General features: G+C 43.3%; 16 pseudogenes; all 16 read right to left on the bottom strand.

Moving 5' to 3' along the window:
* Positions 1–555: 555 nt before the first annotated feature.
* On the bottom strand, positions 556–819 carry LOC130308223 (U2 spliceosomal RNA; annotated as a pseudogene).
* A 1,476-nt stretch (positions 820–2,295) lies between these two features.
* On the bottom strand, positions 2,296–2,559 carry LOC130308224 (U2 spliceosomal RNA; annotated as a pseudogene).
* A 1,476-nt stretch (positions 2,560–4,035) lies between these two features.
* On the bottom strand, positions 4,036–4,299 carry LOC130308225 (U2 spliceosomal RNA; annotated as a pseudogene).
* A 1,475-nt stretch (positions 4,300–5,774) lies between these two features.
* Positions 5,775–6,038, bottom strand: LOC130308226 (U2 spliceosomal RNA; annotated as a pseudogene).
* Positions 6,039–7,523: 1,485 nt separating this feature from the next.
* Positions 7,524–7,787, bottom strand: LOC130308227 (U2 spliceosomal RNA; annotated as a pseudogene).
* A 1,482-nt stretch (positions 7,788–9,269) lies between these two features.
* LOC130308228 (U2 spliceosomal RNA) lies at positions 9,270–9,533 on the bottom strand (annotated as a pseudogene).
* A 1,480-nt stretch (positions 9,534–11,013) lies between these two features.
* Positions 11,014–11,277, bottom strand: LOC130308229 (U2 spliceosomal RNA; annotated as a pseudogene).
* Positions 11,278–12,753: 1,476 nt separating this feature from the next.
* Positions 12,754–13,017, bottom strand: LOC130308230 (U2 spliceosomal RNA; annotated as a pseudogene).
* A 1,489-nt stretch (positions 13,018–14,506) lies between these two features.
* Positions 14,507–14,770, bottom strand: LOC130308232 (U2 spliceosomal RNA; annotated as a pseudogene).
* A 1,483-nt stretch (positions 14,771–16,253) lies between these two features.
* LOC130308233 (U2 spliceosomal RNA) lies at positions 16,254–16,517 on the bottom strand (annotated as a pseudogene).
* A 1,477-nt stretch (positions 16,518–17,994) lies between these two features.
* LOC130308234 (U2 spliceosomal RNA) lies at positions 17,995–18,258 on the bottom strand (annotated as a pseudogene).
* Positions 18,259–19,737: 1,479 nt separating this feature from the next.
* On the bottom strand, positions 19,738–20,001 carry LOC130308235 (U2 spliceosomal RNA; annotated as a pseudogene).
* Positions 20,002–21,481: 1,480 nt separating this feature from the next.
* Positions 21,482–21,745, bottom strand: LOC130308237 (U2 spliceosomal RNA; annotated as a pseudogene).
* Positions 21,746–23,212: 1,467 nt separating this feature from the next.
* Positions 23,213–23,476, bottom strand: LOC130308231 (U2 spliceosomal RNA; annotated as a pseudogene).
* Positions 23,477–24,949: 1,473 nt separating this feature from the next.
* Positions 24,950–25,213, bottom strand: LOC130308238 (U2 spliceosomal RNA; annotated as a pseudogene).
* A 1,476-nt stretch (positions 25,214–26,689) lies between these two features.
* Positions 26,690–26,832, bottom strand: LOC130308196 (U2 spliceosomal RNA; annotated as a pseudogene; the record flags this gene model as incomplete).

A 26,832-nucleotide genomic window follows, 5' to 3' on the forward strand; every position in this document is an offset into this window, starting at 1 on the left:
CTCTTTTTCTTTTTATATATATTTTTTTCCGTCTTCTTCTTCTTCTTCTTCTTCTTCTTCTTCAGACCCTGTCATAGCACTAATGCCTTTCCAATACCACCAGCAGATGGAGACACTCCATTGCAACATTGGTTGTGAGCAGCAGTTTCTAAAAACAAATGCCTCATGGCGGATTTCCCATCCATCAATGGATGGTAAATTTTGTTTTTATCATTCACTGACCACAGAAACCAATGCATGGTCAAGCAACAGCAATGACACACCCTTGTGTATAGGCATGAGACCCTCATGTCATTTAACAGGATTCAGCACCACCCACAAGACAGCTACCTGTCATGTCATGTCAAACCTGCACAGGTGTGCTAGATTATTATTATTTAGTTTTATTTTATTTTTTTACACCAATCAGTGTGCAAACATGGTCATTAAAACGCTAAATGAATAGACGTTCATAAACCAGTCAGTGCAACTCATCATTTTGGTCTCCAATTCTCAAACTCAAATTCTCACCCACGGAGGATTAAATGAGAATCTTTCTTGTTTAACACTGGAATGGGGTGGTGCACTGTTCACTACCCGAAGATACTGCCACATCGGGTCAATGCATAGGGCGACAGAAGCAAGCTTCCAAATCAGCTCCCTTTCTCAAAAATCCATTTAATTTATGGTCCCCAGATAGGGAACGTATGTATCAGTATGTGCTCACAAGTCACCCAAGTGCAAGTATTCACACAAAAAAAAACGTGCCTCAGGATGCGATCTGTCGCAAGATCCTTTCTTTTTTTACACTTGATCTAAGCCAAAAGGCCTAGAGGGGATAACCGGGAAAGGGGTGGACCCAACCATGTCCCCTTCATGAGCACTCACATTACTCATAGGAATGGAAGGAAGGCTGGCAGCCAACCAGCCTCCCATACACTTTCTGGGTGGGTGGCAGTCAGCCACCCATACATACATACAGCACAGGCTAAACCCACATCATCACTTAAAAAAAGGACAGGCGACCATTGCACTCTGATGGAGCATTTAGCAATGCAATCCATAGCCTGGCTTTTGCCTGAACCCCCATCACTCCTCCTCTTGCATATAAGACAATATTTCAGATCTGCATATGAAAACAACACGCCTACCTTTGTTGCACATAGCTGCCTGCCTGTCTCTAGTTACCCCACTGGCTGTAGCTGCGTCCCTTCCGACATGGAATAACACCAACTGTAACGATAAACTGAAAATTAACAGTATAAACCTGCATCATTTTGGACTCTGGTATTTGCTGAATCCGGGTGACCTGACAATCGATGGTGGTGCCGCTGGTGATTCTGGCCTTCTTGGAATCTGTTGGGCCTATGTGTTAGCTCACACATCACTTGGGTATCCATGGTAACTACCACAACATGGTCATCTGCAGTTTACATCTAGCCCGTGGCATTGAATGGCATTTTAAAAGTGCTAAGGGTCCTGGTGCAATAATCCTCCCATGAGGATCAGCCTCAACGGCTTTGTAGATTGCACTCATGTCAGCAACTCCATATACATTTTTTTTTCTTCATGCTTCTTTCTTCATCCTTTTTTCTTTCTGTCATTCAGACTTTCATTCATTCGATCTCTCTCACTCACTTGCTTTAACTCATTTGTTCTCACTCACTCACTCACTCAATCACTCACTCACTCATTCACTCTCACTCACTCTCACTCTCTCACTCACTCGCTCACTAAGTCAGTCTCTCTCTCTCTCTCTCTCTCTTTTTCTTTTTATATATATTTTTTTCCGTCTTCTTCTTCTTCTTCTTCTTCTTCTTCTTCAGACCCTGTCATAGCACTAATGCCTTTCCAATACCACCAGCAGATGGAGACACTCCATTGCAACATTGGTTGTGAGCAGCAGTTTCTAAAAACAAATGCCTCATGGCGGATTTCCCATCCATCAATGGATGGTAAATTTTGTTTTTATCATTCACTGACCACAGAAACCAATGCATGGTCAAGCAACAGCAATGACACACCCTTGTGTATAGGCATGAGACCCTCATGTCATTTAACAGGATTCAGCACCACCCACAAGACAGCTACCTGTCATGTCATGTCAAACCTGCACAGGTGTGCTAGATTATTATTATTTAGTTTTATTTTATTTTTTTACACCAATCAGTGTGCAAACATGGTCATTAAAACGCTAAATGAATAGACGTTCATAAACCAGTCAGTGCAACTCATCATTTTGGTCTCCAATTCTCAAACTCAAATTCTCACCCACGGAGGATTAAATGAGAATCTTTCTTGTTTAACACTGGAATGGGGTGGTGCACTGTTCACTACCCGAAGATACTGCCACATCGGGTCAATGCATAGGGCGACAGAAGCAAGCTTCCAAATCAGCTCCCTTTCTCAAAAATCCATTTAATTTATGGTCCCCAGATAGGGAACGTATGTATCAGTATGTGCTCACAAGTCACCCAAGTGCAAGTATTCACACAAAAAAAAACGTGCCTCAGGATGCGATCTGTCGCAAGATCCTTTCTTTTTTTACACTTGATCTAAGCCAAAAGGCCTAGAGGGGATAACCGGGAAAGGGGTGGACCCAACCATGTCCCCTTCATGAGCACTCACATTACTCATAGGAATGGAAGGAAGGCTGGCAGCCAACCAGCCTCCCATACACTTTCTGGGTGGGTGGCAGTCAGCCACCCATACATACATACAGCACAGGCTAAACCCACATCATCACTTAAAAAAAGGACAGGCGACCATTGCACTCTGATGGAGCATTTAGCAATGCAATCCATAGCCTGGCTTTTGCCTGAACCCCCATCACTCCTCCTCTTGCATATAAGACAATATTTCAGATCTGCATATGAAAACAACACGCCTACCTTTGTTGCACATAGCTGCCTGCCTGTCTCTAGTTACCCCACTGGCTGTAGCTGCGTCCCTTCCGACATGGAATAACACCAACTGTAACGATAAACTGAAAATTAACAGTATAAACCTGCATCATTTTGGACTCTGGTATTTGCTGAATCCGGGTGACCTGACAATCGATGGTGGTGCCGCTGGTGATTCTGGCCTTCTTGGAATCTGTTGGGCCTATGTGTTAGCTCACACATCACTTGGGTATCCATGGTAACTACCACAACATGGTCATCTGCAGTTTACATCTAGCCCGTGGCATTGAATGGCATTTTAAAAGTGCTAAGGGTCCTGGTGCAATAATCCTCCCATGAGGATCAGCCTCAACGGCTTTGTAGATTGCACTCATGTCAGCAACTCCATATACATTTTTTTTTCTTCATGCTTCTTTCTTCATCCTTTTTTCTTTCTGTCATTCAGACTTTCATTCATTCGATCTCTCTCACTCACTTGCTTTAACTCATTTGTTCTCACTCACTCACTCACTCAATCACTCACTCACTCATTCACTCTCACTCACTCTCACTCTCTCACTCACTCGCTCACTAAGTCAGTCTCTCTCTCTCTCTCTCTCTCTTTTTCTTTTTATATATATTTTTTTCCGTCTTCTTCTTCTTCTTCTTCTTCTTCTTCTTCAGACCCTGTCATAGCACTAATGCCTTTCCAATACCACCAGCAGATGGAGACACTCCATTGCAACATTGGTTGTGAGCAGCAGTTTCTAAAAACAAATGCCTCATGGCGGATTTCCCATCCATCAATGGATGGTAAATTTTGTTTTTATCATTCACTGACCACAGAAACCAATGCATGGTCAAGCAACAGCAATGACACACCCTTGTGTATAGGCATGAGACCCTCATGTCATTTAACAGGATTCAGCACCACCCACAAGACAGCTACCTGTCATGTCATGTCAAACCTGCACAGGTGTGCTAGATTATTATTATTTAGTTTTATTTTATTTTTTTACACCAATCAGTGTGCAAACATGGTCATTAAAACGCTAAATGAATAGACGTTCATAAACCAGTCAGTGCAACTCATCATTTTGGTCTCCAATTCTCAAACTCAAATTCTCACCCACGGAGGATTAAATGAGAATCTTTCTTGTTTAACACTGGAATGGGGTGGTGCACTGTTCACTACCCGAAGATACTGCCACATCGGGTCAATGCATAGGGCGACAGAAGCAAGCTTCCAAATCAGCTCCCTTTCTCAAAAATCCATTTAATTTATGGTCCCCAGATAGGGAACGTATGTATCAGTATGTGCTCACAAGTCACCCAAGTGCAAGTATTCACACAAAAAAAAACGTGCCTCAGGATGCGATCTGTCGCAAGATCCTTTCTTTTTTTACACTTGATCTAAGCCAAAAGGCCTAGAGGGGATAACCGGGAAAGGGGTGGACCCAACCATGTCCCCTTCATGAGCACTCACATTACTCATAGGAATGGAAGGAAGGCTGGCAGCCAACCAGCCTCCCATACACTTTCTGGGTGGGTGGCAGTCAGCCACCCATACATACATACAGCACAGGCTAAACCCACATCATCACTTAAAAAAAGGACAGGCGACCATTGCACTCTGATGGAGCATTTAGCAATGCAATCCATAGCCTGGCTTTTGCCTGAACCCCCATCACTCCTCCTCTTGCATATAAGACAATATTTCAGATCTGCATATGAAAACAACACGCCTACCTTTGTTGCACATAGCTGCCTGCCTGTCTCTAGTTACCCCACTGGCTGTAGCTGCGTCCCTTCCGACATGGAATAACACCAACTGTAACGATAAACTGAAAATTAACAGTATAAACCTGCATCATTTTGGACTCTGGTATTTGCTGAATCCGGGTGACCTGACAATCGATGGTGGTGCCGCTGGTGATTCTGGCCTTCTTGGAATCTGTTGGGCCTATGTGTTAGCTCACACATCACTTGGGTATCCATGGTAACTACCACAACATGGTCATCTGCAGTTTACATCTAGCCCGTGGCATTGAATGGCATTTTAAAAGTGCTAAGGGTCCTGGTGCAATAATCCTCCCATGAGGATCAGCCTCAACGGCTTTGTAGATTGCACTCATGTCAGCAACTCCATATACATTTTTTTTTCTTCATGCTTCTTTCTTCATCCTTTTTTCTTTCTGTCATTCAGACTTTCATTCATTCGATCTCTCTCACTCACTTGCTTTAACTCATTTGTTCTCACTCACTCACTCACTCAATCACTCACTCACTCATTCACTCTCACTCACTCTCACTCTCTCACTCACTCGCTCACTAAGTCAGTCTCTCTCTCTCTCTCTCTTTTTCTTTTTATATATATTTTTTTCCGTCTTCTTCTTCTTCTTCTTCTTCTTCTTCTTCTTCAGACCCTGTCATAGCACTAATGCCTTTCCAATACCACCAGCAGATGGAGACACTCCATTGCAACATTGGTTGTGAGCAGCAGTTTCTAAAAACAAATGCCTCATGGCGGATTTCCCATCCATCAATGGATGGTAAATTTTGTTTTTATCATTCACTGACCACAGAAACCAATGCATGGTCAAGCAACAGCAATGACACACCCTTGTGTATAGGCATGAGACCCTCATGTCATTTAACAGGATTCAGCACCACCCACAAGACAGCTACCTGTCATGTCATGTCAAACCTGCACAGGTGTGCTAGATTATTATTATTTAGTTTTATTTTATTTTTTTACACCAATCAGTGTGCAAACATGGTCATTAAAACGCTAAATGAATAGACGTTCATAAACCAGTCAGTGCAACTCATCATTTTGGTCTCCAATTCTCAAACTCAAATTCTCACCCACGGAGGATTAAATGAGAATCTTTCTTGTTTAACACTGGAATGGGGTGGTGCACTGTTCACTACCCGAAGATACTGCCACATCGGGTCAATGCATAGGGCGACAGAAGCAAGCTTCCAAATCAGCTCCCTTTCTCAAAAATCCATTTAATTTATGGTCCCCAGATAGGGAACGTATGTATCAGTATGTGCTCACAAGTCACCCAAGTGCAAGTATTCACACAAAAAAAAACGTGCCTCAGGATGCGATCTGTCGCAAGATCCTTTCTTTTTTTACACTTGATCTAAGCCAAAAGGCCTAGAGGGGATAACCGGGAAAGGGGTGGACCCAACCATGTCCCCTTCATGAGCACTCACATTACTCATAGGAATGGAAGGAAGGCTGGCAGCCAACCAGCCTCCCATACACTTTCTGGGTGGGTGGCAGTCAGCCACCCATACATACATACAGCACAGGCTAAACCCACATCATCACTTAAAAAAAGGACAGGCGACCATTGCACTCTGATGGAGCATTTAGCAATGCAATCCATAGCCTGGCTTTTGCCTGAACCCCCATCACTCCTCCTCTTGCATATAAGACAATATTTCAGATCTGCATATGAAAACAACACGCCTACCTTTGTTGCACATAGCTGCCTGCCTGTCTCTAGTTACCCCACTGGCTGTAGCTGCGTCCCTTCCGACATGGAATAACACCAACTGTAACGATAAACTGAAAATTAACAGTATAAACCTGCATCATTTTGGACTCTGGTATTTGCTGAATCCGGGTGACCTGACAATCGATGGTGGTGCCGCTGGTGATTCTGGCCTTCTTGGAATCTGTTGGGCCTATGTGTTAGCTCACACATCACTTGGGTATCCATGGTAACTACCACAACATGGTCATCTGCAGTTTACATCTAGCCCGTGGCATTGAATGGCATTTTAAAAGTGCTAAGGGTCCTGGTGCAATAATCCTCCCATGAGGATCAGCCTCAACGGCTTTGTAGATTGCACTCATGTCAGCAACTCCATATACATTTTTTTTTCTTCATGCTTCTTTCTTCATCCTTTTTTCTTTCTGTCATTCAGACTTTCATTCATTCGATCTCTCTCACTCACTTGCTTTAACTCATTTGTTCTCACTCACTCACTCACTCACTCAATCACTCACTCACTCATTCACTCTCACTCACTCTCACTCTCTCACTCACTCGCTCACTAAGTCAGTCTCTCTCTCTCTCTCTCTTTTTCTTTTTATATATATTTTTTTCCGTCTTCTTCTTCTTCTTCTTCTTCTTCTTCTTCTTCTTCTTCAGACCCTGTCATAGCACTAATGCCTTTCCAATACCACCAGCAGATGGAGACACTCCATTGCAACATTGGTTGTGAGCAGCAGTTTCTAAAAACAAATGCCTCATGGCGGATTTCCCATCCATCAATGGATGGTAAATTTTGTTTTTATCATTCACTGACCACAGAAACCAATGCATGGTCAAGCAACAGCAATGACACACCCTTGTGTATAGGCATGAGACCCTCATGTCATTTAACAGGATTCAGCACCACCCACAAGACAGCTACCTGTCATGTCATGTCAAACCTGCACAGGTGTGCTAGATTATTATTATTTAGTTTTATTTTATTTTTTTACACCAATCAGTGTGCAAACATGGTCATTAAAACGCTAAATGAATAGACGTTCATAAACCAGTCAGTGCAACTCATCATTTTGGTCTCCAATTCTCAAACTCAAATTCTCACCCACGGAGGATTAAATGAGAATCTTTCTTGTTTAACACTGGAATGGGGTGGTGCACTGTTCACTACCCGAAGATACTGCCACATCGGGTCAATGCATAGGGCGACAGAAGCAAGCTTCCAAATCAGCTCCCTTTCTCAAAAATCCATTTAATTTATGGTCCCCAGATAGGGAACGTATGTATCAGTATGTGCTCACAAGTCACCCAAGTGCAAGTATTCACACAAAAAAAAACGTGCCTCAGGATGCGATCTGTCGCAAGATCCTTTCTTTTTTTACACTTGATCTAAGCCAAAAGGCCTAGAGGGGATAACCGGGAAAGGGGTGGACCCAACCATGTCCCCTTCATGAGCACTCACATTACTCATAGGAATGGAAGGAAGGCTGGCAGCCAACCAGCCTCCCATACACTTTCTGGGTGGGTGGCAGTCAGCCACCCATACATACATACAGCACAGGCTAAACCCACATCATCACTTAAAAAAAGGACAGGCGACCATTGCACTCTGATGGAGCATTTAGCAATGCAATCCATAGCCTGGCTTTTGCCTGAACCCCCATCACTCCTCCTCTTGCATATAAGACAATATTTCAGATCTGCATATGAAAACAACACGCCTACCTTTGTTGCACATAGCTGCCTGCCTGTCTCTAGTTACCCCACTGGCTGTAGCTGCGTCCCTTCCGACATGGAATAACACCAACTGTAACGATAAACTGAAAATTAACAGTATAAACCTGCATCATTTTGGACTCTGGTATTTGCTGAATCCGGGTGACCTGACAATCGATGGTGGTGCCGCTGGTGATTCTGGCCTTCTTGGAATCTGTTGGGCCTATGTGTTAGCTCACACATCACTTGGGTATCCATGGTAACTACCACAACATGGTCATCTGCAGTTTACATCTAGCCCGTGGCATTGAATGGCATTTTAAAAGTGCTAAGGGTCCTGGTGCAATAATCCTCCCATGAGGATCAGCCTCAACGGCTTTGTAGATTGCACTCATGTCAGCAACTCCATATACATTTTTTTTTCTTCATGCTTCTTTCTTCATCCTTTTTTCTTTCTGTCATTCAGACTTTCATTCATTCGATCTCTCTCACTCACTTGCTTTAACTCATTTGTTCTCACTCACTCACTCACTCACTCAATCACTCACTCACTCATTCACTCTCACTCACTCTCACTCTCTCACTCACTCGCTCACTAAGTCAGTCTCTCTCTCTCTCTCTCTTTTTCTTTTTATATATATTTTTTTCCGTCTTCTTCTCCTTCTTCTTCTTCTTCTTCTTCTTCTTCAGACCCTGTCATAGCACTAATGCCTTTCCAATACCACCAGCAGATGGAGACACTCCATTGCAACATTGGTTGTGAGCAGCAGTTTCTAAAAACAAATGCCTCATGGCGGATTTCCCATCCATCAATGGATGGTAAATTTTGTTTTTATCATTCACTGACCACAGAAACCAATGCATGGTCAAGCAACAGCAATGACACACCCTTGTGTATAGGCATGAGACCCTCATGTCATTTAACAGGATTCAGCACCACCCACAAGACAGCTACCTGTCATGTCATGTCAAACCTGCACAGGTGTGCTAGATTATTATTATTTAGTTTTATTTTATTTTTTTACACCAATCAGTGTGCAAACATGGTCATTAAAACGCTAAATGAATAGACGTTCATAAACCAGTCAGTGCAACTCATCATTTTGGTCTCCAATTCTCAAACTCAAATTCTCACCCACGGAGGATTAAATGAGAATCTTTCTTGTTTAACACTGGAATGGGGTGGTGCACTGTTCACTACCCGAAGATACTGCCACATCGGGTCAATGCATAGGGCGACAGAAGCAAGCTTCCAAATCAGCTCCCTTTCTCAAAAATCCATTTAATTTATGGTCCCCAGATAGGGAACGTATGTATCAGTATGTGCTCACAAGTCACCCAAGTGCAAGTATTCACACAAAAAAAAACGTGCCTCAGGATGCGATCTGTCGCAAGATCCTTTCTTTTTTTACACTTGATCTAAGCCAAAAGGCCTAGAGGGGATAACCGGGAAAGGGGTGGACCCAACCATGTCCCCTTCATGAGCACTCACATTACTCATAGGAATGGAAGGAAGGCTGGCAGCCAACCAGCCTCCCATACACTTTCTGGGTGGGTGGCAGTCAGCCACCCATACATACATACAGCACAGGCTAAACCCACATCATCACTTAAAAAAAGGACAGGCGACCATTGCACTCTGATGGAGCATTTAGCAATGCAATCCATAGCCTGGCTTTTGCCTGAACCCCCATCACTCCTCCTCTTGCATATAAGACAATATTTCAGATCTGCATATGAAAACAACACGCCTACCTTTGTTGCACATAGCTGCCTGCCTGTCTCTAGTTACCCCACTGGCTGTAGCTGCGTCCCTTCCGACATGGAATAACACCAACTGTAACGATAAACTGAAAATTAACAGTATAAACCTGCATCATTTTGGACTCTGGTATTTGCTGAATCCGGGTGACCTGACAATCGATGGTGGTGCCGCTGGTGATTCTGGCCTTCTTGGAATCTGTTGGGCCTATGTGTTAGCTCACACATCACTTGGGTATCCATGGTAACTACCACAACATGGTCATCTGCAGTTTACATCTAGCCCGTGGCATTGAATGGCATTTTAAAAGTGCTAAGGGTCCTGGTGCAATAATCCTCCCATGAGGATCAGCCTCAACGGCTTTGTAGATTGCACTCATGTCAGCAACTCCATATACATTTTTTTTTCTTCATGCTTCTTTCTTCATCCTTTTTTCTTTCTGTCATTCAGACTTTCATTCATTCGATCTCTCTCACTCACTTGCTTTAACTCATTTGTTCTCACTCACTCACTCACTCACTCACTCAATCACTCACTCACTCATTCACTCTCACTCACTCTCACTCTCTCACTCACTCGCTCACTAAGTCAGTCTCTCTCTCTCTCTCTCTTTTTCTTTTTATATATATTTTTTTCCGTCTTCTTCTTCTTCTTCTTCTTCTTCTTCTTCAGACCCTGTCATAGCACTAATGCCTTTCCAATACCACCAGCAGATGGAGACACTCCATTGCAACATTGGTTGTGAGCAGCAGTTTCTAAAAACAAATGCCTCATGGCGGATTTCCCATCCATCAATGGATGGTAAATTTTGTTTTTATCATTCACTGACCACAGAAACCAATGCATGGTCAAGCAACAGCAATGACACACCCTTGTGTATAGGCATGAGACCCTCATGTCATTTAACAGGATTCAGCACCACCCACAAGACAGCTACCTGTCATGTCATGTCAAACCTGCACAGGTGTGCTAGATTATTATTATTTAGTTTTATTTTATTTTTTTACACCAATCAGTGTGCAAACATGGTCATTAAAACGCTAAATGAATAGACGTTCATAAACCAGTCAGTGCAACTCATCATTTTGGTCTCCAATTCTCAAACTCAAATTCTCACCCACGGAGGATTAAATGAGAATCTTTCTTGTTTAACACTGGAATGGGGTGGTGCACTGTTCACTACCCGAAGATACTGCCACATCGGGTCAATGCATAGGGCGACAGAAGCAAGCTTCCAAATCAGCTCCCTTTCTCAAAAATCCATTTAATTTATGGTCCCCAGATAGGGAACGTATGTATCAGTATGTGCTCACAAGTCACCCAAGTGCAAGTATTCACACAAAAAAAAACGTGCCTCAGGATGCGATCTGTCGCAAGATCCTTTCTTTTTTTACACTTGATCTAAGCCAAAAGGCCTAGAGGGGATAACCGGGAAAGGGGTGGACCCAACCATGTCCCCTTCATGAGCACTCACATTACTCATAGGAATGGAAGGAAGGCTGGCAGCCAACCAGCCTCCCATACACTTTCTGGGTGGGTGGCAGTCAGCCACCCATACATACATACAGCACAGGCTAAACCCACATCATCACTTAAAAAAAGGACAGGCGACCATTGCACTCTGATGGAGCATTTAGCAATGCAATCCATAGCCTGGCTTTTGCCTGAACCCCCATCACTCCTCCTCTTGCATATAAGACAATATTTCAGATCTGCATATGAAAACAACACGCCTACCTTTGTTGCACATAGCTGCCTGCCTGTCTCTAGTTACCCCACTGGCTGTAGCTGCGTCCCTTCCGACATGGAATAACACCAACTGTAACGATAAACTGAAAATTAACAGTATAAACCTGCATCATTTTGGACTCTGGTATTTGCTGAATCCGGGTGACCTGACAATCGATGGTGGTGCCGCTGGTGATTCTGGCCTTCTTGGAATCTGTTGGGCCTATGTGTTAGCTCACACATCACTTGGGTATCCATGGTAACTACCACAACATGGTCATCTGCAGTTTACATCTAGCCCGTGGCATTGAATGGCATTTTAAAAGTGCTAAGGGTCCTGGTGCAATAATCCTCCCATGAGGATCAGCCTCAACGGCTTTGTAGATTGCACTCATGTCAGCAACTCCATATACATTTTTTTTTCTTCATGCTTCTTTCTTCATCCTTTTTTCTTTCTGTCATTCAGACTTTCATTCATTCGATCTCTCTCACTCACTTGCTTTAACTCATTTGTTCTCACTCACTCACTCACTCACTCAATCACTCACTCACTCATTCACTCTCACTCACTCTCACTCTCTCACTCACTCGCTCACTAAGTCAGTCTCTCTCTCTCTCTCTCTTTTTCTTTTTATATATATTTTTTTCCGTCTTCTTCTTCTTCTTCTTCTTCTTCTTCTTCAGACCCTGTCATAGCACTAATGCCTTTCCAATACCACCAGCAGATGGAGACACTCCATTGCAACATTGGTTGTGAGCAGCAGTTTCTAAAAACAAATGCCTCATGGCGGATTTCCCATCCATCAATGGATGGTAAATTTTGTTTTTATCATTCACTGACCACAGAAACCAATGCATGGTCAAGCAACAGCAATGACACACCCTTGTGTATAGGCATGAGACCCTCATGTCATTTAACAGGATTCAGCACCACCCACAAGACAGCTACCTGTCATGTCATGTCAAACCTGCACAGGTGTGCTAGATTATTATTATTTAGTTTTATTTTTTTTTTTTACACCAATCAGTGTGCAAACATGGTCATTAAAACGCTAAATGAATAGACGTTCATAAACCAGTCAATGCAACTCATCATTTTGGTCTCCAATTCTCAAACTCAAATTCTCACCCACGGAGGATTAAATGAGAATCTTTCTTGTTTAACACTGGAATGGGGTGGTGCACTGTTCACTACCCGAAGATACTGCCACATCGGGTCAATGCATAGGGCGACAGAAGCAAGCTTCCAAATCAGCTCCCTTTCTCAAAAATCCATTTAATTTATGGTCCCCAGATAGGGAACGTATGTATCAGTATGTGCTCACAAGTCACCCAAGTGCAAGTATTCACACAAAAAAAAACGTGCCTCAGGATGCGATCTGTCGCAAGATCCTTTCTTTTTTTACACTTGATCTAAGCCAAAAGGCCTAGAGGGGATAACCGGGAAAGGGGTGGACCCAACCATGTCCCCTTCATGAGCACTCACATTACTCATAGGAATGGAAGGAAGGCTGGCAGCCAACCAGCCTCCCATACACTTTCTGGGTGGGTGGCAGTCAGCCACCCATACATACATACAGCACAGGCTAAACCCACATCATCACTTAAAAAAAGGACAGGCGACCATTGCACTCTGATGGAGCATTTAGCAATGCAATCCATAGCCTGGCTTTTGCCTGAACCCCCATCACTCCTCCTCTTGCATATAAGACAATATTTCAGATCTGCATATGAAAACAACACGCCTACCTTTGTTGCACATAGCTGCCTGCCTGTCTCTAGTTACCCCACTGGCTGTAGCTGCGTCCCTTCCGACATGGAATAACACCAACTGTAACGATAAACTGAAAATTAACAGTATAAACCTGCATCATTTTGGACTCTGGTATTTGCTGAATCCGGGTGACCTGACAATCGATGGTGGTGCCGCTGGTGATTCTGGCCTTCTTGGAATCTGTTGGGCCTATGTGTTAGCTCACACATCACTTGGGTATCCATGGTAACTACCACAACATGGTCATCTGCAGTTTACATCTAGCCCGTGGCATTGAATGGCATTTTAAAAGTGCTAAGGGTCCTGGTGCAATAATCCTCCCATGAGGATCAGCCTCAACGGCTTTGTAGATTGCACTCATGTCAGCAACTCCATATACATTTTTTTTTCTTCATGCTTCTTTCTTCATCCTTTTTTCTTTCTGTCATTCAGACTTTCATTCATTCGATCTCTCTCACTCACTTGCTTTAACTCATTTGTTCTCACTCACTCACTCACTCACTCACTCAATCACTCACTCACTCATTCACTCTCACTCACTCTCACTCTCTCACTCACTCGCTCACTAAGTCAGTCTCTCTCTCTCTCTCTCTTTTTCTTTTTATATATATTTTTTTCCGTCTTCTTCTTCTTCTTCTTCTTCTTCTTCTTCTTCTTCTTCAGACCCTGTCATAGCACTAATGCCTTTCCAATACCACCAGCAGATGGAGACACTCCATTGCAACATTGGTTGTGAGCAGCAGTTTCTAAAAACAAATGCCTCATGGCGGATTTCCCATCCATCAATGGATGGTAAATTTTGTTTTTATCATTCACTGACCACAGAAACCAATGCATGGTCAAGCAACAGCAATGACACACCCTTGTGTATAGGCATGAGACCCTCATGTCATTTAACAGGATTCAGCACCACCCACAAGACAGCTACCTGTCATGTCATGTCAAACCTGCACAGGTGTGCTAGATTATTATTATTTAGTTTTATTTTATTTTTTTACACCAATCAGTGTGCAAACATGGTCATTAAAACGCTAAATGAATAGACGTTCATAAACCAGTCAGTGCAACTCATCATTTTGGTCTCCAATTCTCAAACTCAAATTCTCACCCACGGAGGATTAAATGAGAATCTTTCTTGTTTAACACTGGAATGGGGTGGTGCACTGTTCACTACCCGAAGATACTGCCACATCGGGTCAATGCATAGGGCGACAGAAGCAAGCTTCCAAATCAGCTCCCTTTCTCAAAAATCCATTTAATTTATGGTCCCCAGATAGGGAACGTATGTATCAGTATGTGCTCACAAGTCACCCAAGTGCAAGTATTCACACAAAAAAAAACGTGCCTCAGGATGCGATCTGTCGCAAGATCCTTTCTTTTTTTACACTTGATCTAAGCCAAAAGGCCTAGAGGGGATAACCGGGAAAGGGGTGGACCCAACCATGTCCCCTTCATGAGCACTCACATTACTCATAGGAATGGAAGGAAGGCTGGCAGCCAACCAGCCTCCCATACACTTTCTGGGTGGGTGGCAGTCAGCCACCCATACATACATACAGCACAGGCTAAACCCACATCATCACTTAAAAAAAGGACAGGCGACCATTGCACTCTGATGGAGCATTTAGCAATGCAATCCATAGCCTGGCTTTTGCCTGAACCCCCATCACTCCTCCTCTTGCATATAAGACAATATTTCAGATCTGCATATGAAAACAACACGCCTACCTTTGTTGCACATAGCTGCCTGCCTGTCTCTAGTTACCCCACTGGCTGTAGCTGCGTCCCTTCCGACATGGAATAACACCAACTGTAACGATAAACTGAAAATTAACAGTATAAACCTGCATCATTTTGGACTCTGGTATTTGCTGAATCCGGGTGACCTGACAATCGATGGTGGTGCCGCTGGTGATTCTGGCCTTCTTGGAATCTGTTGGGCCTATGTGTTAGCTCACACATCACTTGGGTATCCATGGTAACTACCACAACATGGTCATCTGCAGTTTACATCTAGCCCGTGGCATTGAATGGCATTTTAAAAGTGCTAAGGGTCCTGGTGCAATAATCCTCCCATGAGGATCAGCCTCAACGGCTTTGTAGATTGCACTCATGTCAGCAACTCCATATACATTTTTTTTTCTTCATGCTTCTTTCTTCATCCTTTTTTCTTTCTGTCATTCAGACTTTCATTCATTCGATCTCTCTCACTCACTTGCTTTAACTCATTTGTTCTCACTCACTCACTCACTCACTCACTCAATCACTCACTCACTCATTCACTCTCACTCACTCTCACTCTCTCACTCACTCGCTCACTAAGTCAGTCTCTCTCTCTCTCTCTCTTTTTCTTTTTATATATATTTTTTTCCGTCTTCTTCTTCTTCTTCTTCTTCTTCTTCTTCTTCAGACCCTGTCATAGCACTAATGCCTTTCCAATACCACCAGCAGATGGAGACACTCCATTGCAACATTGGTTGTGAGCAGCAGTTTCTAAAAACAAATGCCTCATGGCGGATTTCCCATCCATCAATGGATGGTAAATTTTGTTTTTATCATTCACTGACCACAGAAACCAATGCATGGTCAAGCAACAGCAATGACACACCCTTGTGTATAGGCATGAGACCCTCATGTCATTTAACAGGATTCAGCACCACCCACAAGACAGCTACCTGTCATGTCATGTCAAACCTGCACAGGTGTGCTAGATTATTATTATTTAGTTTTATTTTATTTTTTTACACCAATCAGTGTGCAAACATGGTCATTAAAACGCTAAATGAATAGACGTTCATAAACCAGTCAGTGCAACTCATCATTTTGGTCTCCAATTCTCAAACTCAAATTCTCACCCACGGAGGATTAAATGAGAATCTTTCTTGTTTAACACTGGAATGGGGTGGTGCACTGTTCACTACCCGAAGATACTGCCACATCGGGTCAATGCATAGGGCGACAGAAGCAAGCTTCCAAATCAGCTCCCTTTCTCAAAAATCCATTTAATTTATGGTCCCCAGATAGGGAACGTATGTATCAGTATGTGCTCACAAGTCACCCAAGTGCAAGTATTCACACAAAAAAAAACGTGCCTCAGGATGCGATCTGTCGCAAGATCCTTTCTTTTTTTACACTTGATCTAAGCCAAAAGGCCTAGAGGGGATAACCGGGAAAGGGGTGGACCCAACCATGTCCCCTTCATGAGCACTCACATTACTCATAGGAATGGAAGGAAGGCTGGCAGCCAACCAGCCTCCCATACACTTTCTGGGTGGGTGGCAGTCAGCCACCCATACATACATACAGCACAGGCTAAACCCACATCATCACTTAAAAAAAGGACAGGCGACCATTGCACTCTGATGGAGCATTTAGCAATGCAATCCATAGCCTGGCTTTTGCCTGAACCCCCATCACTCCTCCTCTTGCATATAAGACAATATTTCAGATCTGCATATGAAAACAACACGCCTACCTTTGTTGCACATAGCTGCCTGCCTGTCTCTAGTTACCCCACTGGCTGTAGCTGCGTCCCTTCCGACATGGAATAACACCAACTGTAACGATAAACTGAAAATTAACAGTATAAACCTGCATCATTTTGGACTCTGGTATTTGCTGAATCCGGGTGACCTGACAATCGATGGTGGTGCCGCTGGTGATTCTGGCCTTCTTGGAATCTGTTGGGCCTATGTGTTAGCTCACACATCACTTGGGTATCCATGGTAACTACCACAACATGGTCATCTGCAGTTTACATCTAGCCCGTGGCATTGAATGGCATTTTAAAAGTGCTAAGGGTCCTGGTGCAATAATCCTCCCATGAGGATCAGCCTCAACGGCTTTGTAGATTGCACTCATGTCAGCAACTCCATATACATTTTTTTTTCTTCATGCTTCTTTCTTCATCCTTTTTTCTTTCTGTCATTCAGACTTTCATTCATTCGATCTCTCTCACTCACTTGCTTTAACTCATTTGTTCTCACTCACTCACTCACTCACTCACTCAATCACTCACTCACTCATTCACTCTCACTCACTCTCACTCTCTCACTCACTCGCTCACTAAGTCAGTCTCTCTCTCTCTCTCTCTTTTTCTTTTTATATATATTTTTTTCCGTCTTCTTCTTCTTCTTCTTCTTCTTCTTCAGACCCTGTCATAGCACTAATGCCTTTCCAATACCACCAGCAGATGGAGACACTCCATTGCAACATTGGTTGTGAGCAGCAGTTTCTAAAAACAAATGCCTCATGGCGGATTTCCCATCCATCAATGGATGGTAAATTTTGTTTTTATCATTCACTGACCACAGAAACCAATGCATGGTCAAGCAACAGCAATGACACACCCTTGTGTATAGGCATGAGACCCTCATGTCATTTAACAGGATTCAGCACCACCCACAAGACAGCTACCTGTCATGTCATGTCAAACCTGCACAGGTGTGCTAGATTATTATTATTTAGTTTTATTTTATTTTTTTACACCAATCAGTGTGCAAACATGGTCATTAAAACGCTAAATGAATAGACGTTCATAAACCAGTCAGTGCAACTCATCATTTTGGTCTCCAATTCTCAAACTCAAATTCTCACCCACGGAGGATTAAATGAGAATCTTTCTTGTTTAACACTGGAATGGGGTGGTGCACTGTTCACTACCCGAAGATACTGCCACATCGGGTCAATGCATAGGGCGACAGAAGCAAGCTTCCAAATCAGCTCCCTTTCTCAAAAATCCATTTAATTTATGGTCCCCAGATAGGGAACGTATGTATCAGTATGTGCTCACAAGTCACCCAAGTGCAAGTATTCACACAAAAAAAAACGTGCCTCAGGATGCGATCTGTCGCAAGATCCTTTCTTTTTTTACACTTGATCTAAGCCAAAAGGCCTAGAGGGGATAACCGGGAAAGGGGTGGACCCAACCATGTCCCCTTCATGAGCACTCACATTACTCATAGGAATGGAAGGAAGGCTGGCAGCCAACCAGCCTCCCATACACTTTCTGGGTGGGTGGCAGTCAGCCACCCATACATACATACAGCACAGGCTAAACCCACATCATCACTTAAAAAAAGGACAGGCGACCATTGCACTCTGATGGAGCATTTAGCAATGCAATCCATAGCCTGGCTTTTGCCTGAACCCCCATCACTCCTCCTCTTGCATATAAGACAATATTTCAGATCTGCATATGAAAACAACACGCCTACCTTTGTTGCACATAGCTGCCTGCCTGTCTCTAGTTACCCCACTGGCTGTAGCTGCGTCCCTTCCGACATGGAATAACACCAACTGTAACGATAAACTGAAAATTAACAGTATAAACCTGCATCATTTTGGACTCTGGTATTTGCTGAATCCGGGTGACCTGACAATCGATGGTGGTGCCGCTGGTGATTCTGGCCTTCTTGGAATCTGTTGGGCCTATGTGTTAGCTCACACATCACTTGGGTATCCATGGTAACTACCACAACATGGTCATCTGCAGTTTACATCTAGCCCGTGGCATTGAATGGCATTTTAAAAGTGCTAAGGGTCCTGGTGCAATAATCCTCCCATGAGGATCAGCCTCAACGGCTTTGTAGATTGCACTCATGTCAGCAACTCCATATACATTTTTTTTTCTTCATGCTTCTTTCTTCATCCTTTTTTCTTTCTGTCATTCAGACTTTCATTCATTCGATCTCTCTCACTCACTTGCTTTAACTCATTTGTTCTCACTCACTCACTCACTCACTCAATCACTCACTCACTCATTCACTCTCACTCACTCTCACTCTCTCACTCACTCGCTCACTAAGTCAGTCTCTCTCTCTCTCTCTCTTTTTCTTTTTATATATATTTTTTTCCGTCTTCTTCTTCTTCTTCTTCTTCTTCTTCTTCTTCAGACCCTGTCATAGCACTAATGCCTTTCCAATACCACCAGCAGATGGAGACACTCCATTGCAACATTGGTTGTGAGCAGCAGTTTCTAAAAACAAATGCCTCATGGCGGATTTCCCATCCATCAATGGATGGTAAATTTTGTTTTTATCATTCACTGACCACAGAAACCAATGCATGGTCAAGCAACAGCAATGACACACCCTTGTGTATAGGCATGAGACCCTCATGTCATTTAACAGGATTCAGCACCACCCACAAGACAGCTACCTGTCATGTCATGTCAAACCTGCACAGGTGTGCTAGATTATTATTATTTAGTTTTATTTTATTTTTTTACACCAATCAGTGTGCAAACATGGTCATTAAAACGCTAAATGAATAGACGTTCATAAACCAGTCAGTGCAACTCATCATTTTGGTCTCCAATTCTCAAACTCAAATTCTCACCCACGGAGGATTAAATGAGAATCTTTCTTGTTTAACACTGGAATGGGGTGGTGCACTGTTCACTACCCGAAGATACTGCCACATCGGGTCAATGCATAGGGCGACAGAAGCAAGCTTCCAAATCAGCTCCCTTTCTCAAAAATCCATTTAATTTATGGTCCCCAGATAGGGAACGTATGTATCAGTATGTGCTCACAAGTCACCCAAGTGCAAGTATTCACACAAAAAAAAACGTGCCTCAGGATGCGATCTGTCGCAAGATCCTTTCTTTTTTTACACTTGATCTAAGCCAAAAGGCCTAGAGGGGATAACCGGGAAAGGGGTGGACCCAACCATGTCCCCTTCATGAGCACTCACATTACTCATAGGAATGGAAGGAAGGCTGGCAGCCAACCAGCCTCCCATACACTTTCTGGGTGGGTGGCAGTCAGCCACCCATACATACATACAGCACAGGCTAAACCCACATCATCACTTAAAAAAAGGACAGGCGACCATTGCACTCTGATGGAGCATTTAGCAATGCAATCCATAGCCTGGCTTTTGCCTGAACCCCCATCACTCCTCCTCTTGCATATAAGACAATATTTCAGATCTGCATATGAAAACAACACGCCTACCTTTGTTGCACATAGCTGCCTGCCTGTCTCTAGTTACCCCACTGGCTGTAGCTGCGTCCCTTCCGACATGGAATAACACCAACTGTAACGATAAACTGAAAATTAACAGTATAAACCTGCATCATTTTGGACTCTGGTATTTGCTGAATCCGGGTGACCTGACAATCGATGGTGGTGCCGCTGGTGATTCTGGCCTTCTTGGAATCTGTTGGGCCTATGTGTTAGCTCACACATCACTTGGGTATCCATGGTAACTACCACAACATGGTCATCTGCAGTTTACATCTAGCCCGTGGCATTGAATGGCATTTTAAAAGTGCTAAGGGTCCTGGTGCAATAATCCTCCCATGAGGATCAGCCTCAACGGCTTTGTAGATTGCACTCATGTCAGCAACTCCATATACATTTTTTTTTCTTCATGCTTCTTTCTTCATCCTTTTTTCTTTCTGTCATTCAGACTTTCATTCATTCGATCTCTCTCACTCACTTGCTTTAACTCATTTGTTCTCACTCACTCACTCACTCACTCACTCAATCACTCACTCACTCATTCACTCTCACTCACTCTCACTCTCTCACTCACTCGCTCACTAAGTCAGTCTCTCTCTCTCTCTCTCTTTTTCTTTTTATATATATTTTTTTCCGTCTTCTTCTTCTTCTTCTTCTTCTTCTTCTTCAGACCCTGTCATAGCACTAATGCCTTTCCAATACCACCAGCAGATGGAGACACTCCATTGCAACATTGGTTGTGAGCAGCAGTTTCTAAAAACAAATGCCTCATGGCGGATTTCCCATCCATCAATGGATGGTAAATTTTGTTTTTATCATTCACTGACCACAGAAACCAATGCATGGTCAAGCAACAGCAATGACACACCCTTGTGTATAGGCATGAGACCCTCATGTCATTTAACAGGATTCAGCACCACCCACAAGACAGCTACCTGTCATGTCATGTCAAACCTGCACAGGTGTGCTAGATTATTATTATTTAGTTTTATTTTATTTTTTTACACCAATCAGTGTGCAAACATGGTCATTAAAACGCTAAATGAATAGACGTTCATAAACCAGTCAGTGCAACTCATCATTTTGGTCTCCAATTCTCAAACTCAAATTCTCACCCACGGAGGATTAAATGAGAATCTTTCTTGTTGAACACTGGAATGGGGTGGTGCACTGTTCACTACCCGAAGATACTGCCACATCGGGTCAATGCATAGGGCGACAGAAGCAAGCTTCCAAATCAGCTCCCTTTCTCAAAAATCCATTTAATTTATGGTCCCCAGATAGGGAACGTATGTATCAGTATGTGCTCACAAGTCACCCAAGTGCAAGTATTCACACAAAAAAAAACGTGCCTCAGGATGCGATCTGTCGCAAGATCCTTTCTTTTTTTACACTTGATCTAAGCCAAAAGGCCTAGAGGGGATAACCGGGAAAGGGGTGGACCCAACCATGTCCCCTTCATGAGCACTCACATTACTCATAGGAATGGAAGGAAGGCTGGCAGCCAACCAGCCTCCCATACACTTTCTGGGTGGGTGGCAGTCAGCCACCCATACATACATACAGCACAGGCTAAACCCACATCATCACTTAAAAAAAGGACAGGCGACCATTGCACTCTGATGGAGCATTTAGCAATGCAATCCATAGCCTGGCTTTTGCCTGAACCCCCATCACTCCTCCTCTTGCATATAAGACAATATTTCAGATCTGCATATGAAAACAACACGCCTACCTTTGTTGCACATAGCTGCCTGCCTGTCTCTAGTTACCCCACTGGCTGTAGCTGCGTCCCTTCCGACATGGAATAACACCAACTGTAACGATAAACTGAAAATTAACAGTATAAACCTGCATCATTTTGGACTCTGGTATTTGCTGAATCCGGGTGACCTGACAATCGATGGTGGCGCTGGTGATTCTGGCCTTCTTGGAATCTGTTGGGCCTATGTGTTAGCTCACACATCACTTGGGTATCCATGGTAACTACCACAACATGGTCATCTGCAGTTTACATCTAGCCCGTGGCATTGAATGGCATTTTAAAAGTGCTAAGGGTCCTGGTGCAATAATCCTCCCATGAGGATCAGCCTCAACGGCTTTGTAGATTGCACTCATGTCAGCAACTCCATATACATTTTTTTTTCTTCATGCTTCTTTCTTCATCCTTTTTTCTTTCTGTCATTCAGACTTTCATTCATTCGATCTCTCTCACTCACTTGCTTTAACTCATTTGTTCTCACTCACTCACTCACTCAATCACTCACTCACTCATTCACTCTCACTCACTCTCACTCTCTCACTCACTCACTCGCTCACTAAGTCAGTCTCTCTCTCTCTCTCTCTTTTTCTTTTTATATATATTTTTTTCCGTCTTCTTCTTCTTCTTCTTCTTCTTCAGACCCTGTCATAGCACTAATGCCTTTCCAATACCACCAGCAGATGGAGACACTCCATTGCAACATTGGTTGTGAGCAGCAGTTTCTAAAAACAAATGCCTCATGGCGGATTTCCCATCCATCAATGGATGGTAAATTTTGTTTTTATCATTCACTGACCACAGAAACCAATGCATGGTCAAGCAACAGCAATGACACACCCTTGTGTATAGGCATGAGACCCTCATGTCATTTAACAGGATTCAGCACCACCCACAAGACAGCTACCTGTCATGTCATGTCAAACCTGCACAGGTGTGCTAGATTATTATTATTTAGTTTTATTTTATTTTTTTACACCAATCAGTGTGCAAACATGGTCATTAAAACGCTAAATGAATAGACGTTCATAAACCAGTCAGTGCAACTCATCATTTTGGTCTCCAATTCTCAAACTCAAATTCTCACCCACGGAGGATTAAATGAGAATCTTTCTTGTTTAACACTGGAATGGGGTGGTGCACTGTTCACTACCCGAAGATACTGCCACATCGGGTCAATGCATAGGGCGACAGAAGCAAGCTTCCAAATCAGCTCCCTTTCTCAAAAATCCATTTAATTTATGGTCCCCAGATAGGGAACGTATGTATCAGTATGTGCTCACAAGTCACCCAAGTGCAAGTATTCACACAAAAAAAAATGTGCCTCAGGATGCGATCTGTCGCAAGATCCTTTCTTTTTTTACACTTGATCTAAGCCAAAAGGCCTAGAGGGGATAACCGGGAAAGGGGTGGACCCAACCATGTCCCCTTCATGAGCACTCACATTACTCATAGGAATGGAAGGAAGGCTGGCAGCCAACCAGCCTCCCATACACTTTCTGGGTGGGTGGCAGTCAGCCACCCATACATACATACAGCACAGGCTAAACCCACATCATCACTTAAAAAAAGGACAGGCGACCATTGCACTCTGATGGAGCATTTAGCAATGCAATCCATAGCCTGGCTTTTGCCTGAACCCCCATCACTCCTCCTCTTGCATATAAGACAATATTTCAGATCTGCATATGAAAACAACACGCCTACCTTTGTTGCACATAGCTGCCTGCCTGTCTCTAGTTACCCCACTGGCTGTAGCTGCGTCCCTTCCGACATGGAATAACACCAACTGTAACGATAAACTGAAAATTAACAGTATAAACCTGCATCATTTTGGACTCTGGTATTTGCTGAATCCGGGTGACCTGACAATCGATGGTGGTGCCGCTGGTGATTCTGGCCTTCTTGGAATCTGTTGGGCCTATGTGTTAGCTCACACATCACTTGGGTATCCATGGTAACTACCACAACATGGTCATCTGCAGTTTACATCTAGCCCGTGGCATTGAATGGCATTTTAAAAGTGCTAAGGGTCCTGGTGCAATAATCCTCCCATGAGGATCAGCCTCAACGGCTTTGTAGATTGCACTCATGTCAGCAACTCCATATACATTTTTTTTTCTTCATGCTTCTTTCTTCATCCTTTTTTCTTTCTGTCATTCAGACTTTCATTCATTCGATCTCTCTCACTCACTTGCTTTAACTCATTTGTTCTCACTCACTCACTCACTCACTCAATCACTCACTCACTCATTCACTCTCACTCACTCTCACTCTCTCACTCACTCGCTCACTAAGTCAGTCTCTCTCTCTCTCTCTCTTTTTCTTTTTATATATATTTTTTTCCGTCTTCTTCTTCTTCTTCTTCTTCTTCTTCAGACCCTGTCATAGCACTAATGCCTTTCCAATACCACCAGCAGATGGAGACACTCCATTGCAACATTGGTTGTGAGCAGCAGTTTCTAAAAACAAATGCCTCATGGCGGATTTCCCATCCATCAATGGATGGTAAATTTTGTTTTTATCATTCACTGACCACAGAAACCAATGCATGGTCAAGCAACAGCAATGACACACCCTTGTGTATAGGCATGAGACCCTCATGTCATTTAACAGGATTCAGCACCACCCACAAGACAGCTACCTGTCATGTCATGTCAAACCTGCACAGGTGTGCTAGATTATTATTATTTAGTTTTATTTTATTTTTTTACACCAATCAGTGTGCAAACATGGTCATTAAAACGCTAAATGAATAGACGTTCATAAACCAGTCAGTGCAACTCATCATTTTGGTCTCCAATTCTCAAACTCAAATTCTCACCCACGGAGGATTAAATGAGAATCTTTCTTGTTTAACACTGGAATGGGGTGGTGCACTGTTCACTACCCGAAGATACTGCCACATCGGGTCAATGCATAGGGCGACAGAAGCAAGCTTCCAAATCAGCTCCCTTTCTCAAAAATCCATTTAATTTATGGTCCCCAGATAGGGAACGTATGTATCAGTATGTGCTCACAAGTCACCCAAGTGCAAGTATTCACACAAAAAAAAACGTGCCTCAGGATGCGATCTGTCGCAAGATCCTTTCTTTTTTTACACTTGATCTAAGCCAAAAGGCCTAGAGGGGATAACCGGGAAAGGGGTGGACCCAACCATGTCCCCTTCATGAGCACTCACATTACTCATAGGAATGGAAGGAAGGCTGGCAGCCAACCAGCCTCCCATACACTTTCTGGGTGGGTGGCAGTCAGCCACCCATACATACATACAGCACAGGCTAAACCCACATCATCACTTAAAAAAAGGACAGGCGACCATTGCACTCTGATGGAGCATTTAGCAATGCAATCCATAGCCTGGCTTTTGCCTGAACCCCCATCACTCCTCCTCTTGCATATAAGACAATATTTCAGATCTGCATATGAAAACAACACGCCTACCTTTGTTGCACATAGCTGCCTGCCTGTCTCTAGTTACCCCACTGGCTGTAGCTGCGTCCCTTCCGACATGGAATAACACCAACTGTAACGATAAACTGAAAATTAACAGTATAAACCTGCATCATTTTGGACTCTGGTATTTGCTGAATCCGGGTGACCTGACAATCGATGGTGGTGCCGCTGGTGATTCTGGCCTTCTTGGAATCTGTTGGGCCTATGTGTTAGCTCACACATCACTTGGGTATCCATGGTAACTACCACAACATGGTCATCTGCAGTTTACATCTAGCCCGTGGCATTGAATGGCATTTTAAAAGTGCTAAGGGTCCTGGTGCAATAATCCTCCCATGAGGATCAGCCTCAACGGCTTTGTAGATTGCACTCATGTCAGCAACTCCATATACATTTTTTTTTCTTCATGCTTCTTTCTTCATCCTTTTTTCTTTCTGTCATTCAGACTTTCATTCATTCGATCTCTCTCACTCACTTGCTTTAACTCATTTGTTCTCACTCACTCACTCACTCACTCAATCACTCACTCACTCATTCACTCTCACTCACTCTCACTCTCTCACTCACTCGCTCACTAAGTCAGTCTCTCTCTCTCTCTCTCTTTTTCTTTTTATATATATTTTTTTCCGTCTTCTTCTTCTTCTTCTTCTTCTTCTTCTTCAGACCCTGTCATAGCACTAATGCCTTTCCAATACCACCAGCAGATGGAGACACTCCATTGCAACATTGGTTGTGAGCAGCAGTTTCTAAAAACAAATGCCTCATGGCGGATTTCCCATCCATCAATGGATGGTAAATTTTGTTTTTATCATTCACTGACCACAGAAACCAATGCATGGTCAAGCAACAGCAATGACACACCCTTGTGTATAGGCATGAGACCCTCATGTCATTTAACAGGATTCAGCACCACCCACAAGACAGCTACCTGTCATGTCATGTCAAACCTGCACAGGTGTGCTAGATTATTATTATTTAGTTTTATTTTATTTTTTTACACCAATCAGTGTGCAAACATGGTCATTAAAACGCTAAATGAATAGACGTTCATAAACCAGTCAGTGCAACTCATCATTTTGGTCTCCAATTCTCAAACTCAAATTCTCACCCACGGAGGATTAAATGAGAATCTTTCTTGTTTAACACTGGAATGGGGTGGTGCACTGTTCACTACCCGAAGATACTGCCACATCGGGTCAATGCATAGGGCGACAGAAGCAAGCTTCCAAATCAGCTCCCTTTCTCAAAAATCCATTTAATTTATGGTCCCCAGATAGGGAACGTATGTATCAGTAT

Source organism: Hyla sarda, unplaced genomic scaffold (genome assembly GCF_029499605.1).
Source record: "Hyla sarda isolate aHylSar1 unplaced genomic scaffold, aHylSar1.hap1 scaffold_1471, whole genome shotgun sequence".
Taxonomy (NCBI): domain Eukaryota; kingdom Metazoa; phylum Chordata; class Amphibia; order Anura; family Hylidae; genus Hyla; species Hyla sarda.